Raw genomic sequence first — 6,885 nt, 5'->3', positions numbered from 1 at the left:
GACCAGATGGGCCAATGGGCTGAGAAGTGGCAGATGGAGTTTAATTCAGATAAATGCGAGGTGCTGCATTTTGGGAAAGCAAATATTAGCAGGACTTATACACTTAATGGTAAGTTTCTAGGGAGTGTTGCTGAACAAAGAGACCTTGGAATACAGGTTCATAGCTCCTTGAAAGTGGAGTTGCAGGTAGATAGGATAGTGAAGAAGGCGTTTGGTATGCTTTCCTTTATTGGTCAGAGTATTGAGTACAGGAGTTGGGAGGTCATGTTGAGGCTGTACAGGACAGTGGTGAGACCACTGTTGGAATATTGCGTGCAATTCTGGGCTTCTTCCTATCAAAAAGATGTTGTGAAACTTGAAAGGGTTCAGAAAAGATTTACAAGGATGTTGCCAGGTTGGAGGATTTGAGCTACAGGGAGAGGCTGAACAGGCGAGGGCTGTTTTCCCTGGAGCATTGGAGGCTGAGAGGTGACCTTATAGAGGTTTACCAAGTTATAAAGGGCATGGATAGGATAAATAGACAAAGTCATTTCCTGTGGTCGGGGATTCCAGAACTGGAGGGCATAGGTTTAGGGTGAGAGGGGAAAGATATGAAAGAGACCTAAGGGGCAACTTTTTCACGCGAAGGGTTGTATGTGTATGGAATGAGCAGCCAGAGGATGTGGTGTAGGCTGTTACAATTGCAACATTTAAGAGGAATTTGGATGGGTATATGAATAGGAAGGGTTTGGAGGGATATGTTCCGAGTGCTGGCAGGTGGGACTAGATTGGGTTGGGATATCTGGTTGGCATGGACAAGTTGGACGGAAGGGTCTGTTTCCATGCTGTACATCTCTTTGACTCTATGACTATAATACTGTTTGGAAGAGTTTAATTTAGTCACCGAGATGGCAAATTAAGAAGGAATTTGGATAGAATAAAAACATTAAAGTGATTACTCCAAATGCCACACCTGATGGTGTGTGTACAGATGTGACTGAGGGCAAGATGTTCAGGGTGTGGCCATGCATATGCTGCAAACATCACCACATTCTGTAAGCACATCGAGCTAGGGATTGTCCAAATTGAGTACAGTAATAATCATTGTAAAATTTACAAGTCCAGAAGTCTCAGAGTCCAGATATCATTTTGGTGGGTTGACAACAACTCCTTTTTGTGATGCAACATTCTCAAGATATGAATGTCACCTTCATCTCCTTTTGCTCAGCAGATGTGTCGGCAGTGTGTTAATTATTATCTTGCTATTCCATTACAATGTCATCATTTGGATATGTTCTTTCATGTTCACAGTGCACAATTCGCATATTGTGCATTTCCCAGAGCTAGCTTCTGTTCCTCTACAATGTTGCTCCATTTGATATTATCACCTCATCAGATTGGTTCTCGCTGCACACATTAGATTCCTCTGTGGGTAACCACAGATCCACTGTGGGATGTGTGAGTCTGACCTTTCATCCTTTGTGTAAATGAAACAGTTCTGTATCTGCATGCTGGTCATTTACACTCTTCATCCTCTGTTATTTATTGAGAAGTGCAATCTGCTACATTGAAAGTTAGGTTGGTGTTGGCTTAGCAAGATTGTTTTCACTTAGCTTCTGAGGTGTTGCTCTGATGTGTAATTTACCAAGGTGACAATCTTGTTTCACTGCACTTCAAAACAAGTGATTTAATGGTGAGAACCATTTGTCCATTGACATGGTTTGACCTCGGTAATGTTGGGAGGGCTTCATATTGTTCATGCTCCATTTAGTACACATGCTCCTTCAAGGTCTGCCTATATACTGCAACCCATTGTCAAAAGTGATTTCTTCAGCTGCACTAACAGATTGAATATAGCACTTCATGTGTTTAACTTCATTTGTTAAACAAGCTTTAAGTGTTTTTCACCTGAATGATAACTGGAAATTTGGAGAAATAATCAATAACTAAGATCGAGTAACCCGCATTAATTGTAAATAGATGTGTGACTATTTTAGGAAAGGTCATAGAGACTTGTATCTGTGTCGAGGTTCTTTGCATTTCTGTGGCTGGCTCTGGCATACCTCACACACCCTCATTAACCTTTCAATGTCACTGTTAATCACTGGCTATAAACTGTATCCCATGCCAGTTGTCTCCTCTACTGTGTGCCCAGATGATTCCATTGTAATTGTGACAATATGTTGTGTCAGGGAGCTTCAGCCAGAATTACTTGCATTCCTATGAAGATGATGTCTATGTTTCTGCATTGCTCTCTGTTTTATTTTTTCTCTTTTCTGCCACTTAATGTTTATTGTGTATGTCTTGAGCACTTTATTTATAAAGGTATAATATTTGCATTTTTGAGGTAAAATATGTTTTAGCAGCTCAAAGATTATTCATAGTTTGTGAAGAAAACCTTGTTTTCTTCGGATTCCTTTGATTAACTTCTTTGGGTTTTTAAACTGTGGAAAGTTAAAAGTGCTTTTGAATTGCATCTGCTGTTTGTCCTTGTGGTCTTCAAATTGTGACATCGAGGTGCTGATGTTGGACTACAGTGAACAAGGTCGGAAGTCAGATGACGCCAGGTTATAGTCCAACAGTTTTATTTGAAATCACAAGCGTTCAGTGTAAACATCTGAATAACAAGCAAGTACTTATTACATTATTCCAGTCATTTAGTTTGTCTCCAGCACCTACTTAATTTTTTTTGTTATTATCTCTCTGCCTCATTTAATTGGATTATAGCTCATCACTTTACTCGTTACTCATACTGTCTGACACTCTTTATCACCTGCAGAGACCTATTGTTAAGCCTTTCCACACTTCATTCACACCATTTGTATAATCTTTGATCTCTCTGCCCATAAGATCTGTGCCTGTGTGCTTCTCTCTCGCTTCACTTGACGAAGGGACAATGCTCCGATGTTGTGATTTCAAATACACTGTTTTGACTATAACCTGGTGTCATCTGACTTCTGACCATCTTCAAATTGTGTCACTTCTTTCCTTGTTCTACTTTTCCATTAAAGAGAAAAATCAATATTAAAGATCATGAAGTGTATTTTCTTATGCTATCTAAGTGTAACACATGTTAGCTACATAATGTCGTTTACTTAAAGATCTCTGGTGAGCTTATTTATAGCTAAATTAGTACAAACAATGCAGGGTACTCTCTCGTCACATTCCTTGCCTAAGATTGTGGCTTCTTGCCATGTGATTACATCAAGGTACTTGCTCATCAACATGTTGAGCTTCTTTAAAGGGACATCACCTTTACAGTGTCTTCACTGTTCCAAATATATATACTTTACTTGGATGGGCCTTCTCACAGTTCTCACTGAGGACATCTTTCATTTATCATCATCGACTGCCCTTTATTTTGAGGATGACTTCTATTCAAGCCACCAGAATTATGTCATGGGTCTTCAGATAACTGAAAAACCTAATCATTGACCCACAAACCTTTTGAGAAAATCTTTGTCCTACACCACATAATGGGATGGGAAACACAGTACTTGCTGCTTTTTTTGTTAATCTGTCTGCCACCACTCTGACTCCTGGTTAAGACTTTGTTACTCAAAGCATGAAGCAACTTGATGGACAAGCCAGTTTGAACAAATGGCAGCAAATTCTTTCCAATAATTGATGTCAATGCTATCATGCATCAAGGTGAGCTTCAGAGTATTATTGAAGCAAGTGTTTGTCCTCCCCTGTGACACTGACAGTTTAAGAGTTGAGAGCTTTTGACATATTGTCCTATTCGTCACAATTCATTTTGCAGGCATTTTGACTGAATCGTTGTGGAATGAAAGGATACAGGCACTTGCTTAACAGTCCTCATTTAAATCTGGAGATGTCACAGATACATTGCTGTTAGAATTTATCAAACACTTATGTGTTGCTAATACAACAAAGCAAGTCTCATTGCAGTAGAGGAGTATGGTGATGACAGTTGTTCTGTACACTTGGAGATTTGTAGATTTGAGTTGAGCTTTGATGTCAAACACCCACCATCATAGTGTGTAGAAGACTGAGATAGTGCAGCTAACGTAGTGTTGGATTTCTGAATCAATTGTAGCTATACATAAAGTAAGATCATTTAGAAATTGTACTCTACATTTTTAATTCAACATTACACAAAATCTAAATCATCAATCAGCTACTTCATTCCAGTTGCATGTTTACTAATGAATCCCGGCTGAAAATGTGTTGCTGGAAAAGCGCAGCAGGTCAGGCAGCATCCAGGGAACAGGAGAATCGACGTTTCGGGCATAAGCCCTTCTTCAGGGCTTAATGAATCCCCTACTAATGAATCCCCACAGGCCTGAGAGATCTTTTTCAAACTGACTTCACAAAGGCATATTCTTCATTAGTCTTTGGTCTGAAACCTCAGTTATATTTGTAGATTTCAGTAACAGGAAATATCGCACATTGAGAGAATTTTGGATCTTATTCTATAATACTAGCAATTTTGTTTCAACAGTTCATCTTCCTCGACAAGGATCATTCAGTATTTGCCGATCCTGCAACACAGATTTTCACTTCTAAGATTCATAAACTTATGTTGATCCATAACTCATTACAAATAAGGACAAATGCAGCAAAATTGCTGATCATCCTGTGTTCACCAACTTTCTTTTGGTGGACAAGGATTCAATGTTGAGATTTTAAAATTCTTGTCCTTGAATGGCCTTGATCCACCTATCTCTAATTCCTTGCACTTCTACAGCTTTCCAAGACATTTACATTTCTCCAACACTGCCCCCCATTTTAAAAATGCTTTGTTGTTGAGAGGCTGTTCAGACTCTTCTGTTTTCTTCAGTTATCAGTTTGTGCTCTTGAACAATATCGTGTAGCAGTAATAACTGAAACAAATGTGATATTGCCACTATGGTGAATGAGAAAAATATTTATGAGGGCAAGATCTTTCAATTGAAATGTGCAACATTGTCAAATTGAGTGATACATTCCAAGCCATACATGATATAGCAATGTTTGTATTTGTAAAATACCTGTTATGGAAAACTGATATTTCTAAGTAAATTAGCTACTTTTTAAATTTTGTGGGTAAATCTGCTCTGATAATGCATTTCATAGAATTCTTACTGTGTGGAAGCAGGCCATTAAGCCAATCGAGTCCACAACACCCCTCCAAAAAGCACCCAACTCGACACATTCCCATCCCTGTAACCCTGCATTTCTCATGACTAGTCCATCTATCCCTGGATACTATGGACAATTAGCATGTCCAATCCACCTAACTGTGCATAGAGTCATAGAGATGTACAGCATGGAAACAGACCCTTCAGTCCATCCCGTTCATGCCGACCAGATATCCCAACCCAATCTAGTTCCACCTGCCAGCACCCGGCCCATATCCCTCCAAACCCTTCCTATTCATATACCCATCCAAATGCCTTTTAAATGTTGCAATTGTATGTTACGTTAAACCTGCAGTATTCTGTAAGATGGACAATGACTATTTGACAAACTCTATCTGGTTACATTGAATTCTTTTCATAAATTAACTGACTCAATGCAGCAAATGTGAAATCTATGGACTGTGAGAGTGAGGATTCAAATATATGTAGGTTTCAAGTAACAAAATGGTTTTTCAATTTAAAATAACACAACAAAATGCTTCAAGTTATGATTTGACTTTGTGAACGTGTACTGCTGCTTTGCTGAATTAGCTGAAATAGAAGATAAGGCAAACAATGGAATTTTCATAAAATTAATACTGACACGTTAATTGACCATTCGAACTAACCTTGAACTGCTAGCATGGAATGATGATTTACGTGAAATAGGAACCGTTTCCCAGGAAATATCATTGGATTAGCCTCCTGTCAATCATGTCACCATATTACAGTTGATTGGTCTTTTCTTGTAATTAAGGCTGTACTGACTCTTGAAAAAATATTAAAAATTGCTTATTGCTCAATTGTAATTGTGCAATTTCACCACAGAGCACAGAAGCTTTAACCTCTGTGTTGCTGGAAAGAATTGAGACAGGCTGCATTACTTTATTAAACTAATGACCTTGCTTTTACAGACTGCATTCTGTTCATTCTTTTGACCAATCTTAAACCAAGGAGCCCCTCTGGCGGGGTCCATATCTTCAAGAGCACCCAAAGGAAACTCATGCAGACATGGGAGAATGTGCAAACACCAGACAGACATCGCCAGAGGGTGGAATCGAACCGGGATCCCATGCTCTGCCACTGTGTCACTCAGTTAAAATCCCAAAAATACAACTTTTTCACTTTGATAAAGAAATCGTAGTCTACTAACATCATACTGTAACAAGAATGTTGATGTATATTACTTGTTTTACATATTTTTGTGAAGAAAATATCCTGCAAATGAATAAACTTCATTGACACAATTTGATAGTGTCCAACTAAGGCTTTACTTTATAAATTCCTTTCTTCACTTTTGGAATTCTTCACTTGATCAAATTATTTTATTTATTTTCTTTAATGTTTCTGCTAAAACAAACGAAACCAAACTCTCAATTTTGGATGATTTAAGAATGCTTAGATCAGTGTTCCACAACTTCAGGATCTATTAATTTGGTTAGCCCTGACAGAGTATTATTTTTCTGATTTTCTTCATGATATGATTATGATAGAATTTACTGTACATATTTCTAATAATAATAAATAGGTACCGAATAAAACTTAATTTTGCTCACGGGAACAGTCATAGTTACAGAATTTCCCCCATTTCAACTGATGAAGATAAAATTGTGATTTCTGTGAGGCTTGACAAATTTGCATTCAACAAACTGTCTCTTTGTCATCAGAAATCTTTATGTCCACTTGAGGAAAGTATAAGGGTATATATTTGTTAAACTAAACCTGTTAGGGAAAACCAAATCGTTGGATGCCGACTGCTTTCTTTTTATAAAATTTCTATAGA

General features: G+C 38.1%; 1 long non-coding RNA gene across 1 annotated transcript in view; it reads left to right on the top strand.

Annotated features, from left to right (window-relative positions):
* The window catches only part of LOC122559902, a 36,458-nt gene extending 30,144 nt beyond the window's left edge, over positions 1–6,314 (top strand). Inside the window, exon 4 of the long non-coding RNA XR_006314587.1 lies at positions 6,017–6,314. This is a non-coding gene — a long non-coding RNA (uncharacterized LOC122559902). The remainder of the gene's footprint in view (positions 1–6,016) is intronic.
* Positions 6,315–6,885: the final 571 nt, after the last annotated feature.

The sequence above is a fragment of the Chiloscyllium plagiosum genome, chromosome 20 (assembly GCF_004010195.1).
Source record: "Chiloscyllium plagiosum isolate BGI_BamShark_2017 chromosome 20, ASM401019v2, whole genome shotgun sequence".
Classification (NCBI taxonomy): domain Eukaryota; kingdom Metazoa; phylum Chordata; class Chondrichthyes; order Orectolobiformes; family Hemiscylliidae; genus Chiloscyllium; species Chiloscyllium plagiosum.
Note: the sequence above shows the minus strand (reverse complement) of the source record. Positions and strands in the feature narration are given on the sequence as shown.